The 16,367-nt window shown below is 39.5% G+C and overlaps 1 long non-coding RNA gene across 1 annotated transcript in view; it reads left to right on the top strand.

Moving 5' to 3' along the window:
* Window positions 1–14,722, top strand: part of LOC117201165 (uncharacterized) — a 384,049-nt gene extending 369,327 nt beyond the window's left edge. Inside the window, exon 6 of the long non-coding RNA XR_007470317.1 lies at window positions 13,530–14,722. This is a non-coding gene — a long non-coding RNA (uncharacterized LOC117201165). The remainder of the gene's footprint in view (window positions 1–13,529) is intronic.
* The last annotated feature ends 1,645 nt before the right edge of the window (window positions 14,723–16,367 follow it).

Genomic DNA, 16,367 nt, shown 5'->3' with positions numbered 1-16,367 from the left:
TCAGCTCCACGGTCTCTCAGCATTCCGCGTTTGCATGCTTGCTTCTTAATGAGTTGCAGATCTAACTTCTCTGTTTAACACCCTGCATGAAAAAGGAGCATTTAAAGCACCACTATTCTATTGCTGACCTTTTTTGGTGCCTTTTAATCTATGGGAGGTTTGGGGGTAGATACAGTTAAAAATAACTGAAGACTCCTGCAATATTTATTGATCTCTCATCAATCTTTGATTCCATAGACAGGTACCACTTAACCAAGCCATATGATTCTGATATTGATTCAAGGTTTTTAATCTTCCCTTAGAGCTTTTACTGCCACAGAATCTCAAGCAGGGTTCATTCATTCCTCAAATACGTATTGATGCCACTGTTTACCAAGCACTGTGTTAAGAGCTGTGGATATACTGGTGAGCAAAATAGTCACAATGCTGGGTAGTTATGGATTGCTTTGAACAAATTCTAGTCCCAAATGTGATTAAAAACATTCTTTGTCTTCAACTGTCCTTTGAAGCATCTATTTAAATATTTGATGCAGATTTAGCCTCGCTTATGTCTCCCTGCCATAAGAAACAGCCAGCTCAGCAGCTTTTCCTATTGAAAAGGGAAGGTATTTCATGCCATAGGCACCACCACGACGCTTTTCAAATAATTTTTGTCTGAATAGTTTAGTGTCTTTTTAATAGAACCAATATTGTTGATATGGGTTAAAGATGATTTGGTATTCAAGAAATATTTTCTGAGCCCTTACTATATGTAAGACACACTATTCTAGGATCTAGACCCAGAGGCTCTTTTTTGTGCCATGGACCCCTTTAGCTTAGGTCTATGAACTCCTTCTCAGAACAATATTTTTTATAAATTCATAAATTAAAATACATTACGCTGAAAAGAAAACCAATTGCCCTATACCTTGGTTAACAATGTTAATTCATTTCTATAAGCCCAGCTGTCTTTAAATTAAAAAAAAAAACTGTTAATTTTAATGGGAAATTTTATTATGTATTACATCTTACATTCTAACCTAAGACACCCAAACAATTTTCAAAGATTTAAATATATATAGGATGTATATCCTATATATCCACACACACACATACGTAATAAAAGTAAGTTTGTATGAGCAATAATAAAGAATTTGAAGGTAAGCAAACAAGTAATCCAGTGAAGGTTTATTGTATTCACCAAAGGAAGAAGAGATGACTGGATAGTGGGTGGTACATTGGGTTGGCCAAAAAGTTCGTTCGGATTTTTCCATGAGATGGTATGAAATACCTGAACGAACTTTTCGGCCAACCCAATATGTACAAGGAAGGAGTGAGGGAGTTTGGCGTTGGAAAGCTCATTATGCTTTGTGCACCATTTTCTTCATAGACCTTTTGATCTTTTGGGGGCTCATTATTATCGAGGTCAAATTTTACTTAAAATAAGCTTAAAAATTTATCTCTAGAGCAAAAATAAAAGCAAAACACATGCACACAACCGACCAAAGTGTTGTAAGAAATGAAGATGCTATGTGTTCACCTCTTGCTTGGTATCCACAGGCAAAGCAAACATGTTTGCCTTCATCCAAACAGAGCAATTTGTTCCAATATAAATTTGTTCCCCATAATACTCTGACTACAAAAAACTCTTTCTTTGCCTGAGATCATAATATTGACACAATTTCTAGTACTACATGTATTTAGTGTGTTTTGGGTGAAACTTTTCTTTATACTGGGCATAAAACAAAGTTGCCCAAAAGTGGTATGAGTTTTTTAAGAATTATATTGGTAAAAAATCATTAACTGAACATTCATTTGGTGAGGTACATCTGTTATTAGCTATTAGCGTATTATTCTATAAACAAAACTTGAGGATCCATGGATTCAGCTAGGGGTTAAAAAGAAAAAACTGAACAAAACAGACACAAATCTCTGCCTCTAAGGAGCTTATATTTCTCACAGTCTACACAGATGATAATTCCGTTCACAGGGTCAATTTGTTCAGCTCACAGAAGGTGCCTTTTGTCCCTTATTTATGGTCCCATCGCAGCACAGGCTTCCACAAAATCAAAGTCCCAAGGAAATACAGCTATCCCATTAAAGGTTTGTTTACTTAGATGTTTACTATATCCTCCAAAATCTTCCATACTGAACTCTCTTTGATGCTGCTTGATCTAGGTCAAGGATTGGCAAAGTATTGCCCAAGGGCTAAATCCATTACCTCCTGTTTTTTTATGGGATCACAGCCATGCTCACATTGTTGATGGCTGCTTCTACACTACAATAGCAGAGTTGAATACATGTGACAAAATATCCTCTAGCCCACAAAGTCAAAAATATGTACTATCTAGCTCTTTATTTTAAAGTTTGCCCATCCTGATCTAGATTTCTAGGGTTTCAAGTATTATTGAATATTTGAGCAGATCTAAAGAAGCTTCTTAAGAGATGTGGCCATGGTTATATATTTTCTTATAGCTCTCCTTTTTAAAAAAATATTTATTTATTATTTATTTTGGCTGTGCGGGGTCTTAGTTGCGCCATGCAGACTCTTAGTTGTGGCATGCCTGTGGGATCTAGTTCCCTGACCGGGGATGGAACCCCTGCATTGAGAGCACAGAGTCTCACCCACTGGACCACTGGGGAAGTCCCCTTTCTTATAGCTCTCTTATAAAGCAAATAAGGAATAGAGCACCTTAGGAATGGATCTTCAGTTTTTAATTTTTATAATGATAACAAAATTCTCATTGCCCTGGTGCTTAATGGGTGTAACTTTTCTTTTTTTTTCCCCAAAATGTCTCTTAATTATTTTTAAAATTTTATTTATTTTTGGCAGCATTGGGTCTTTGTTTCTGCGCACGGGCTTTCTCTAGTTGTGGCGAGCAGGGGCTACTCTTCACTGTGGTGCACGGGATTCTCATTGCGGTGGCTTCTCTTGTTTCAGAGCACTGGCTCTAGGCACGCGGGCTTCAGTAGTTGTAGCAGGCGGGCTCAGTAGTTGTGGCGCACGGGCTTAGTTGCTCCGCGACATGTGAGATCTTCCTGGACCAGGGCTCGAACCCGTGTTCTCTGTATTGGCAGACGGATTCTTAACCCCTGAACCACAAGGGAAGCCCTGGGTGTAACTCTTAATATGCTTAAAACTCTTGGGTGATTCCCTAGTTATTCTTTGGATAAGATTAACATCTTAAATACACCTTAAATGCAATTTACAAGGTGCCTCAGGTTCTAGCCTCACATACTTTTCCAGTCTTACCTTTGGTCTCTCTCTTACTCTCCCTGTAAGGACCACAGGATTCTGCTTTGGGCAAACCTGTGTCCTCTTTGTAAATTCGTTTCATTAGTCTGGAGAGCAATTCTCATCCCCTCAGGTCCCATCCAGGTTAATTCGTACTCATTTTCAGATCTCTGACTTTGCTGCTGTAGGAAAGACTATTCTGATTGCCCTTCTGTCCCATCATCTAAGTTAGACTTTAATAGTGCCTGTATTTCTCTTTTACACCAATTTTCAAAATGGCAAATATATACTTACTTACACTATTTACTTAATTTCAGTATTCCTACCACATTCCATAAAGTGTGGGACAGGTCTGTTCTGTTTGTGGATGGATCTTCAGGGCTTAGTCAGTACCTTATTATTATTATTTTTTAAACATCTTTATTGGAGTATAATTGCTTTACAATGGTGTGTTAGTTTCGGCTTTATAACAAAGTGAATCAGCTATACATATACATATATCCCGATATCTCCTCCCTCTTGCGTCTCCCTCCCACACTTCCTATCCCACCCTTCTAGGTGGTCACAAAGCACCAAGCTGATCTCCATGTGCTATGTGGCTGTTTCCCACTAGCTATCTATTTTACATTTGGTAGTGTATATATGTCCATGCCACTCTCTCAGTTTGTCCCAGCTTACCCTTCCCCCTCCCCATGTCCTCAAGTCCATTCTCTACGTCTGCGTCTTTATTCCTGTCCTGCAACTAGGTTCATCACAACGATTTTTTTTTTAGATTCCACATATATGTGTTAGCATACGGTATTTGTTTTTTTCTGACTTACTTCAATCTGTATGACAGACTCTAGGTCCATCAACTTCACTACAAATGATTCAACTTCATTTCTTTCTATGGCTGAGTAATATTCCACTGTATATATGTGCCACATCTTCTTTATCCATTCGTCTGTCGATGGACACTTAGGTTGCTTCCATGTCCTGGCTATTGTAAATAGAACTGCAATGAACATTGTGGTACATGACTCTTTTTGAATCATGGTTTTCTCAGGGTATATGCCTGGTAGTGGGATTGCTGGATCATATGGTAGTTCTATTTTTAGTTTTTTGAGGAACCTCCATACTGTTCTCCATAGTGGCTGTATCAGTTTACATTCCCACCAACAGTGCAAGAGGGTTTGCTTTTCTCCACACCCTCTCCAGCATTTATTATTTGTAAATTTTTTGATGATGGCCATCTGACCGGTGTGAGGTGATACCTCATTGCAGTTTTGGTTTGCATTTCTCTAATGATTAATGATGTTGAGTATCCTTTCATGTGTTTGTTGGCAATCTGTATATCTTCTTTGGAGAAATGTCTATTTAGATCTTCTGACCATTTTTGGATTGGGTTGTTTGTTTTTTTGTTATTGACCTGCATGAGCTGCTTGTAAATTTTGGAAATTAATCCTTTGTCAGTTGCTTCATTTGAAAATATTTTCTCCCATTCTGAGGGTTGTCTTTTCGTCTTATTTATGGTTTCCTTTGCTGTATAAAAGCTTTTAAGTTTCATTAGGTCCCATTTGTTTATTTTTGTTTTTATTTCCATTTCTCTAGAAGGTGGGTCAAAAGGGATCTTGCTGTGATTTATGTCATAGAGAGTTCTGCCTATGTTTTCTTCTAAGAGTTTTATAGTGTCTGGCTTTACATTTAGGTCTTTAAATCCATTTTGAGTTTATTTTTGTGTATAGTGTTAAAGAGTGTTCTAATTTCATTCTTTTACATGGAGCTGTCCAGTTTTCCCAGCACCACTTATTGAAGAGGCTGTCTTTTCTCCATTGTATATTCTTGCCTCCTTTATCAAAAATAAGGTGACCATATGTGTGTGGGTTTATCTCTGGGCTTTCTATCCTGTTCCATTGATCTATATTTCTGCTTTTGTGCCAGTACCCTACTGTCTTGATTACCGTAGCTTTGTACGATAGTCTGAAGTCCAGGAGCCTGATTCCTCCAGCTCCATTTTTCTTGCTCAAGATTGCTTTGGCTATTTGGGGTCTTTTGTGTTTCCATACAAATTGTGAAATTTTTTGTTCTAGGTCTGTGAAAAATGCCATGGTAGTTTGATAGAGATTGCTTTGAATTTGTAGATTACTTGGGGTAGTATAGTCATTTTCACAATGTTGATTTTTCCAGTCCAAGAACATGGTATATCTCTGATCTGTTTGTATCATCTTTAGTTTCTTTCATCACTGTCTTATAGTTTTCTGCACGCAGGTCTTTTGTCTCCTTAGGTAGATTTATTCCTAGGTATTTTATTCTTTTTGTTGCACTGGTAAATGGTAGTGTTTACTTAATTTCTCTTTCAGATTTTTCATCATTAGTGTATAGGACTGCAAGAGATTTCTGTGCATTAATTTGGTATCCTGCTACTTTACCAAATTCATTGATTAGCTCTAGTAGTTTTCTGGCAGTATCTTTTGGATTCTCTATGTATAGTATCATGTCACCTGCAAACACTGAAAGCTTTACTTCTTCTTTTCCAGTTTTGATTCCTTTTATTTCTTTTTCTTCTCTGATTGCTGTGGCTAAAACTTCCAAAACTACGTTGAATTATAGTGGTGAGAGTGGACAGCCTTGTCTTGTTCCTGATCTTAGAGGAAATGGTTTCAGTTTTTCATCATTGACAATGATGTTGGCTGTGGGTTTGTCATGTATGGCCTTTATTATGTTGAGGAAAGTTCCCTCTATGCCTACTTTCTGGAGGGTTTTTATCATAAGTGGGTGTTGAATTCTATTGAAAGATTTTTCTGCATCTATTGAGATGATCATATGGTTTTTCTCCTTCAATTTGTTAATATGGTTTATCACATTGATTGATTTGCATATATTGAAGAATCCTTGCATTCCTGGGATAAACCCCACTTTATCAAGGGTGTATGATCCTTTTAGTGTGCTGATGGATTCTGTTTGCTAGTATTTTATTGAGGATTTTTGCATCTATGTTTATCAGTGATATTGGCCTTTACTTTTCTTTCTTTGTGACATCATTGTCTGCTTTTGGTATCAGGGTGATGGTGGCCTTGTAGAATGAGTTTGGGAGTGTTCCTCCCTCTCTATTTTGGAAGAGTTTGAGAAGGATAGGTGTTAGCTCTTCTCTAAATGTTTGATACAATTTGCCTGTGAAGCCATCGGGTCCTGGGCTTTTGTTGGAAGATTTTTAATCACAGTCTCAATTTCAGTGCTTGTGATTGGTCTGTTTAAATTTTCTATTTGTTCCTGGTTCAGCCTCAGAAGGTTCTGCATTCCTTCCGGGTTGTCCATTTTATTGGCATATAGTTGCTTGTAGTAATCTCTCATGATCCTTTGTATTTCTGCAGTGTCAGTTGTTACTTCTCCTTTTTCATTTCTAATTCTATTGATTTGTCTTCTCCCTTTTTTCTTGATGTGTCTGGCTAATGGTTTATCAATTTTGTTTATCTTCTCAAAGAACCAGCTTTTACTTTTATAGATCTTTGCTATAGTTTCCTTCATTTCTTTTTCATTTATTTCTGATCTGATCTTTATGATTTCTTTCCTTCTGCTAACTTTGGGAGTTTTTTGTTCTTTCTTTAATTGCTTTAGGTGTAAGGTTAGGTGGCTTTTTTGAGATGTTTCTTGTTTCTTGAGGTAGGATTGTATTGCTATAAACTTCCCTCTTAGAATGGCGTTTGCTGCATCCCATGGTTTTGGATCATTGTGTTTTCATTGTCATTTGTTTCTAGGTATTTTTTGATTTCCTCTTTGATTTCTTCAGTGATCTCTTGGTTATTTAGTAGTGTATTGTTTAGCCTCCATGTGTTTGTACTTTTTACAGGTTTTTTCCTATAATTGATATCTGGTCTCATAGCGTTGTGGTCGGAAAAGATGCTTCATGCAATTCCAATTTTTTTAAATTTACCAAGGCTTGATTGTGAGCCAAGATATGATCTATCCTGGAAACTGTTCCATGAGCACTTGAGAAAAAGTGTATTCTGTTGTTTTTGGATGGAATGTCCTATAAATATCAATTAAGTCCATCTTGTTTAATGTATCATTTAAAGCTTTTGTTTCCTTATTTATTTTCATTTTGAATGATCTGTCCATTTGTGAAAGTGGGGTGTTAAAGTCCCCTACTATGATTGTGTTGCTGTCGATTTCCCCTTTTATGGCTGTTAGCATTTGCCTTATGTATTGAGTACTCCTATGTTGGGTGCATAAATATTTACAATTGTTATATCTTCTTCTTGGATTGATCCCTTGATCATTATGTAGTGTCCTTCTTTGTCTCTTGTAATAGTCTTTATTTTAAAGGCTATTTTGTCTGATATGAGAATTGCTACTGCAACTTTCTTTTGATTTCCATTTGCATGGAATATCTATTTCCATCCCCTCACTTTCAGTCTGTATGTGTCCCTAGGTCTGAAGTGGGTCTCTTGTAGATAGCATATGTATGGGTCTTATTTTTGTATCCATTCAGCCAGTCTACGTCTTTTGGTTGGAGCATTTAATCCATTTATATTTAAGGTAGTTATCAATATGTATGTTCCTATTACCATTTTCTTAATTGTTTTGGGTTTGTTATTGTAGGTCTTCTCCTTCTCTTGTGTTTCCTGCCTAGAGAAGTTCCTGTAGCATTTGTTGTAAAGCTGGTTTGGTGGTGCTGAATTCTCTTAACTTTTGCTTGTCTGCAAAGGTTTTGATTTCTCCATTGAATCTGAATGAGATCCTGGCTGGGTAGAGTTATCTTGATTGTAGGTTTTTCCCTTTCATCACTTTAAATATGTCCTGCCACTCCCTCCCACCTTGCAGAGTTTCTGCTGAAAGATCAGCTGTTAACCTTATGGGAATTCCCTTGTATGTCATTTGTTGTTTTTCCCTTGCTGCTTTTAATATTTTTTCTTTGTATTTAATTTTTGATAGTTTGATTAATATGTGTCTTGGCGTGTTTCTCCTTGGATTTATCCTGTATGGGACTCTCTGTGCTTCTTGGACTTGGGTGACTATTTACTTTACCATATTAGGGAAGTTTTCAACTATAATCTCTTCAAATATTTTCTCAGTCCCTTTCTTTTTCTCTTCTTCTTCTGGGACCCCTGTAATTCGAATGTTGGTGCATTTAATGTTGTCCCAGAGGTCTCTGAGACTGTCCTCAATTCTTTTCATCCTTTTTTCTTTATTCTGCTCTGTGATAGTTATTTCCGATATTTTATCTTCCAGGTCACTTATCCATTCTTCTGCATCAGTTATTCTGCTATTGATTCCTTCTAGAGAATTTTAAATTTCATTGATTGTGTTGTTCATCATTGTTTGTTTGCTGTTTAGTTCTTCTAGGTCCTTGTTAAACGTTTCTTGTATTTTCTCCATTCCATTTCCAAGATATTAGATCATCTTTACTATCATTACTCTGAATTCTTTTTCAGGTAGACTGCCTATTTCCTCTTCATTTGTTCTGTCTGGTGGGTTTTTACCTTGCTCCTTCATCTGCTGTGTGTTTGTCTGTCTTCTCATTTTGCTTAACTTACTGTGTTTGGGGTCTCCTTTTCGCAGGCTATAGGTTCGTAGTTCTGGTTGTTTTTGGTGTCTGCCCCCAGTGGCTAAGGTTGGTTCAGTGGGTTGTGTAGGCTTTCTGGTGGAGGGGACTGGTACCTGTTTCTGGTGGATGAGGCTGGATCTTGTCTTTCTGGTGGGCAGGATCACGTCTGGTGGTGTGTTTGGGGTGTCTGTGACATTATGATTTTAGGCAGCCTCTCTGCTAATGGGTGGGATTGTGTTCCTCTCTTGCTAGTTTGGCATAGGGTGTCCAGTACTGTAGCTTGTTGGTCTTTGAGTGGAGCTGGGTCTTAGCATTGAGACGGAGATCTCTGGGAGAGGTTTCGCCGTTTGATATTACGTGGAGCCAGGAGGTCTCTGGTGGACCAATGTCCTGAACTCAGGTCTCCCACCTCAGAGGCACAGGCCTGACACCCGGCCAGAGCACCAAGACCCTGTCATTCACACGGCTTAGAAGAAAAGGGAGAAAAAAAGAAAGAAAAATAAAATAAAGTTAATAAAATAAAAAATAATTATTAATAATTAAAAAAAATTAAGAAGTATTAAAAAAAAGAAAGAAGAGTGCAACCAAAACAAAAAACAAATCCACCAACGATAATAAGTGCTAAAAAACTATACTAAAAGAAAAACAGAAACAAAAACAAAAAACGGACAGATAGAACCATAGGACAAATGGTAAAAGCAAAGTTATACTGACAAAATCACACAAAGTCCACCGTCTCAATTTTGGGAAGATTCATTGTCTATCCAGGTATTCCAGAGATGCAGGGTACATCAAGTTGGTTGTGGAGATTTAATCCACTGTTCCTGAGGCTGCTGGGAGAGATTTCCCTTTCTCTTCTTTGTTCCCACAGCTCCTGCGGTTCAGCTTTGGATTTGGCCCCGCCTCTGCATTAGGTCACCTGAGGGTGTCTGTTCTTCGCTCACATAGGACAGGGTTAAAGGAGCAGCTGATTCGGGGCTCTGGCTCGCTCAGGCCGGGGTGGGGGGAGGGAGGGTTACGGAATGCGGGGTGAGCCTGCGGCGGCAGAGGCCAGAGTGACGTTGCATCAGCCTGAGGCGCACCGTGCATTCTCCCAGGGAAGTTGTCCCTGGATCATGGGACCCTGGCAGTGGTGGGCTGCACAGGCTTCCTTCCGGGAGGGGCGGTGTGGATAGTGACCTGTGCTTGCACACAGGCTTTTTTGTGGCCGCAGCAGCAGCCTTAGCGTTTCATGCCCGTCTCTGGTGTCCGCACTGATAGCCGCGGCTCGCGCCTGTATCTGGAGCTCGTTTAGGCAGTGCTCTGAATCCCCTCTCCTTGTGCACCCTGAAACAATGGTATCTTCCCTCTTAGGCAGGTCCAGGCTTTTTCCTAGACTCCCTCCCAGGTAGCTGTGGTGCACTAGCCCCCTTCAGGCCATGTTCATGCAGCCAACCGCAGTCCTCTCCCTGGGATCTGACCTCCGAAGCCTGAGCCTCAGCTCCCAGCCCCCACCTGCACTGGTGGGTGAGCAGACAAGCCTCTCAGGCTGGCGAATGTTGGTCAGCACCGATCCTCTGTGCGGGAATCTCTCTGCTTTGCCCACTGCACCCCTGTTGCTGTGCTCTCCTCCGTGGCTTTGAAGCTTCCCGCACCCTGCCACCCACCATCTCCGCCAGTGAAGGGGCTTCCTAGTGTGTGGAAACTTTTCTTCCTTCACAGCTCCCTCCCAGAGGTGTAGGTCCCATCCCTATTTTTTTGTCTCTGTTTTTTCTTTTTTTTTTTTTTTTTTTGCCCTACCCAGGTACATGGGGAGTTTCTTGCCTTTTGGGAAGTCTTAGGTCTTCTGCCAGCATTCAGTAGGTATTCTGTTGGAGCCGTTCCACATGTAGACATGTTTCTGATGTATTTGTGGGGAAGAAGGTGATCTCCACATCTTACACCTCCGCCGTCTTGATGGTCTCCAGCCAGTACCTTATTTATCAATCAAACTTGTGGAATGAACTTATGAACACCACAGAACACTCATACATCAGACAGTTTAACAGTGAACTTATTCTCAGCTCTTGTTGGGAGGGTCAGATTAAGAATGCACTACCTGAAGCATGTTTCCCTGAACGTTTTATATAAGTATGTAAAATTGTTCTATGTTACAAATTGATAAATTTATCAGAATTTAATGCTAATACAATTTTGGGGGAATAGAGTCCTTTTTTTTTTAGTTAGCAAGAGCAAAATACTTTGTTGTGTTTCTCTTTTTCCTGGACTCCATGAAGCTCAAAAGTAAATATATGGCTTATTTACAGGAATGTTCTCCAAACCCAGATTCCTGGTAAAAATTCTTTCTACTTTCTTTACATGGCATATTAGGCCTTTTATTTATTTATTTTAAAAATCTGTTATTATGTAACAACCTAAGTGGGAAAAGAATTTGAGAAAGAGTAGATACATGTGTATGTGTAACTGAATCACTTTGCTGTATACCTGAAACTAACACAACATTGTTAATAAACTATACTCTCATATAAAATTAAAAGTTAACATAAAAAAATTTAAAAATCTGTTAGATATTTGCATCACATCAAGTTGCCTCAATTTTGAGTAATTTTATTTTGATTGGGTTGAAGATATAACTCTTCTCATTGGAGTAAGTCCAGAAAAATATATAAATAGCACATCTTTGGCCATACCTGAAAAATTGCTAAGAATGGAAGCTACAACCAGGCTCAGATGGTTCCTTTTTTTGTTTTAATTAATTAATTAATTAATTTACTTTTGGCTGCGTTGGGTCTTCATTGCTGTGTGCGGGCTTTCTCTAGTGGCAGCGAGTGGGGGCTACTCTTCGTTGCGATGCTTGGGCTTCTCGTTGAGGTGGCTCCTCTTGTTGTGGAGCATGGGCTCTAGGCACGTGAACTTCAGTAGTTGTGGCTCACAGGCTCTAGAGCACAGGCTCAATAGTTGTGGTGCATGGGCTTAGTTGCTCCACAGCATGTGGGATCTTCCCGGACTAGGGCTTGAACCCATGTCCCCTGCATTGGCAGGCGGATTCTTAACCACTGTGCCACCAGGGAAGTCCAAGATTCAGGTGGTTCTGAGTGTCCTGAATGAAATTATATGATGGCCTTAGGCGTGGGAAAGAGGTTGGGGAGGGTAGATGTCCTTGAAGTCGCTCTTTTTTTAAAAAAGAAGCAAAATAAACTGGAGTCGGTTATGCACTCCTCATGAAATTCGAACAACTTATTAGTACACTGTGGAAGCAACTAGGCAGAACTCAGCTTCTTGTGCCATAAGTGTGGGGCGTAGCCTTGCCTGTGTGTATCCAGTTTGAAAACTAGGACCTGCTGGGTCAATTCTTGCTTCCCTGATAGGCAGGTTTTCAAGTCACTTCCCTAAATAGAGCAGGGGGTTGGGGATGGATGGGAGAGGAGGTGACTTAAAGGAACTCATCCCTTTAGGAGGTGGGGGAACTTAATCATAGCTCTGCACTTTCTTCAGATTATTAAACAATGAGTGTTTATGAAATCAAGAAAAATATTTCCCCCCCAGAGTTTTCTTTTCAAAGAGTTCTCTGTGTGCTCTGGCTAATTTAAAAAGAACCCCATAGGGTGCTTATTTTTTTACACATATATTGCCAGAGTAGTTCCTGTTTTGGTTTAAATGTGTTCCTTCTTTTTAGTCAGATGAAAGAGAACTTTCTTTAAAAAGAATTTGTCTGCTGATTCTGTTTGTTCGAATGAGCCTAAATAAAACTTCTGTTAAGAGTTTAACTGTTGAGCTAAGTCCTCTCAGCTAAATTATCTGGCAATTTTCATTCTTAGTTGGACTATGTAACTGGAGTGTTCTTATTACCCTCTTTCCTACCTGAAATGTCTGCCTCCCCCGAAGACTCCTCTGAAGTAAATGTATTGAGGAAAGGGCTTTTTCCCTCAATTCGGTTAGCTTATTCCTCATGGAGTGTGATGTTAGGGTGTGGGTGTGTGGAATATGCTAGGCGCCATAAGTAAGCAAGTCATTCTGCAGCAGGCAATGGCCTGGGAGAGGAGTGACTAGGTCAACCTATGGAGAAATGACATCTTGAAGGCTTTAGAGATGGTGACAAATGTCTAAAGGAGAAGGGCCGTGGAAAGAGGATGTAGAAGCCCCCAAAGTTGTCCCCCATCAGCCTAGCATGCAACGATAACATGAAGCTTTCTTAATGCAGAGTTTCAGTCTAGAGGAAGTTCTGGGATGATACAACAGGAAAAATAATTAAACAAGCAAGCAAACGAAGAAACAAATAAATAATTCTTTGATACATGCTGAACATGGATGAAACTCAGAAACATTATGCTAAGTGGAAGAAGTCTGATATAAGAGCCTGGAACAGGAGAAAAGGGGGCAGGGCACAACCATTAAAAGAATGACATAGCCCTTGAGGATACAACATAAACTGGTTAGAACCTGTTAGGTCCAAGATGGCAGAAGATTTGACTTCCAGTAGACCTCAAGCCTCATTATATGCTCATTGTAATACATCAACATGCTAAGTGACACACCCACAGGCACCATGACAGTTCCAAGGCTGACCACAGAAGGCCAAAAAGTGGGCGGTGGCCAAATTCCTGGAAATCCCTGCCCCTTCTCCAAAATAGTTGGAATAATCCTCCCATTCGTTAACCTATAAAATTACCCAGCCCATAAAAACTAACCACCCCATATTTGGGAGCCACTCTAGCCTTCTGAGACAGACCGCATTCTGCCTATGGAATGTGTATCTCTCTAAATAAACCTGCTGTCACTTACCACGGCTCACTCTTGAATTCTTTCCTGCAGGAAGCCAAGGACCCTCACTTGGTAGCCCATCCCAGGGCTTTGCCTGAGACTTGCGACATGACCATCCTCTCTGTGCCCCATTCTCCTGCAACAGGCCCATTTATTGCATGATTTCCTTTATATAAAATGTCCAGAATGGGCAAATCTATAGAGACAGTAAGAAAGTTAGTGGTTTCCTGGGGCTGGGAGGGCCAGGGGTAAGACTGAGATTTTGTTGAGGGAGATGAAAATGTTCTGAAACTGATTGTGGCAATGGCTGCACAAGTTGATAAATTATCTCAAAATCATTGAATGGTACACTTGAAATGGGTGAATTTTATGATATGTGAAATATATCTCAATAAAGCTCTCAATAAAGGCGAGATCATCTATTCAAAGGGACTAAGGATAGATCTTTCAAGGATAAAGATAGAAGTGCTCATCTTAACTCTCATAGCCCCCATCACCTAAAGATTATACAGACAGCTTTGTTTCTACAAGGGAGAAGACCATGAAATGAACCATTCCTGAGTGCTTTAATGCTGTGTCTCTTACTACTGTTTCAATGTTTGAAGTCTACTTGTGCAATAAATAGCAAGGTCAGACATTAAAAACAACAGGGAGAAGGACCATTCCTTGAGTTTGAAGGTGGTCATCACAGTCAGAATTCAAATAAGTTCTCAGAAGATGAGAATGTTTCCTACATTTTGCTGAAAATGATGAAAGATTTAAAGAAGAGGCCTCTACTAAGAAACATGCAAATATAGAATGTTTTCAACACATGCAGTAATGCTAATAAAGGATCCTTTGCTTTCACATTCAACTAAATCAAACTGTAAACATTATCTAGGCTGAAGATTGCTTCTGCTTCATTTACAAGTATTTACTAAACAAATGGCTAAGAACACAAGATAATGGGAAGTTTCTTACTTTATCCCCTTTGGAAAATAAATGCAATTTGACATGCTAATCATAGCCCCCCCTTCCTTTTTTTTTTTTCTTTAGAGGACTTCTCCGTAGCTAGAATATAGTCTTTTCAGGAATTTGGATCAGACTAACTTGCTATGCCCCATAAATGATACATCCTAAATTGCATTTTCCAGTGGGATTTCAACCCTTGAATTCCTGCTAAAGTATACCAAAATGCATGATGGTTTCCACAATCATGTTGGGCATCTATTAGAACCTCTATATTTATTTTTTATTATTATTCTTTTTTTTGCGGTACGCGAGCCTCTCGCTGTTGTTGCGTCTCCCGTTGCGGAGCACAGGCCCCGGACGCGCAGGCTCAGCGGCCATGGCTCACGGGCCCAGCCGCTCCGCGGCATGTGGGATCTTCCCGGACCAAGGCACGAACCCGCGTCGCCTGCATGGGCAGGCGGACTCTCAACCACTGCGCCACCAGGGAAGCCCTCTATATTTATTTTTTTTATTGCACGTACTTTTGCAACTAGAATGAGGTTTTGTTTTAGTTGGACATTTAGTTTTAAATGGATGACGTGACATTACTTAATGCATGTAAATGCTAATCTGCTTTGAGATTTTAAATTCAAGTTCCTTAAAAAGGGCAAGTTGCTGCTTTTCTTAGAGGTGAAAATAAAAGCATGGACCATGCCAACATTTGATTATATGATGATTTTACCAAGCTTCCTGAGTATTATCTTCTCTCTTGAGAGTAACATATGGACATCACTTTATATTCTCGCTTGCCTATTGTCTCAGAAGCTGAGAAAAATTCATTTTACCTAGACTGAAGAACCTCAGAAAAGCAAATAACCACTCAAAATTTATTTGATACTTAAAGGCAGTGTTTACATATTAAATTAGTATGCTTTTTTTTTTTTTTTAAGGGACAGGATTTCTTTTTGAGATAGTATATGCCTGGATAAGAAGTTTGTTTGCCAGCTTTAAATTACAGAATTTTTGCCATTACTTTTTTAAAGCAGTTGTTCTGAAACATTAGTGTCTAAATAGTTGAACCCCACTCCTAGAGTTTCTGATTTAGTAGGTCTAGTTTGCATTTCTATCAGTTTCCTGGGGTGATATTGAGATGGCTGGTCTGGGGACCACACTTTGAAACCCCCCTGCCCTATTAGAAGGGGAGGTCCATGTGCTCCACATTCAGAAGGTTATAACTACTGTAGGCCAGGATCATAACTTATAAGAACTTTGTATGATTCCTTAAAGTTTTCAGTTTTCCAAAGTTGATTCTTATCATCTGTCTCTTTCCCCACACTATTGTTAAATCTTAAAACTGAAATAGATTGTTGGTGCTGGGAAGATGCAGAAAAACATCCAATAAGCCTGAACACTGGGGGTCTGCCCCAGGAGACAGAGTAGATAGCGACAGCTTTAAAAAGAAGAAAGTAAGTAGATTCATAGGATCTGCTAAAAAGAAGAATAAGAAGGTCTGAGAAGGAGGAGAGATAGACACAAAAGCAGCCCTTCTTGCTGCTCTCCAGGCCCTCCATGTTAGCTCTCAGAGGTCACCAGACTCCCGTTAGTTGCTGGGGAAGAGGGACCGTAGGGTCAATCCGCTTCCTCGTTCCTCCTGCCAATTTAGGCCAAAGGAGAAGTGAGATGCTTAAATAGTCTAAAATAGAAGGTATTTTTGCTGCTTTCTCTTATCTGCCCCTAGGGATAGTTTTCATTCCAGAGAAATTATTTTATTTGGCAGATTAATGTTTTAATATGTCCTTTGATTCATTTTTCAGTGAGCCTTTTAAGAAATGTAGCTGTGTTTTCCAGGGTATGTCAGCCATGAGAAGTCTCCCAAGCTGCCTTGAGTTTTGTTTTTTTTTCCTTCTACCGTCTCTACTCATCTCCAAATAGTTTTCTACCTTTATAAGGTTTTCTTTC

This window comes from Orcinus orca, chromosome 11, assembly GCF_937001465.1.
Source record: "Orcinus orca chromosome 11, mOrcOrc1.1, whole genome shotgun sequence".
NCBI classification, from domain to species: domain Eukaryota; kingdom Metazoa; phylum Chordata; class Mammalia; order Artiodactyla; family Delphinidae; genus Orcinus; species Orcinus orca.
The sequence above is the reverse complement of the archived record's forward strand: the minus strand, read 5'-3'. Positions and strand labels throughout refer to the sequence as shown.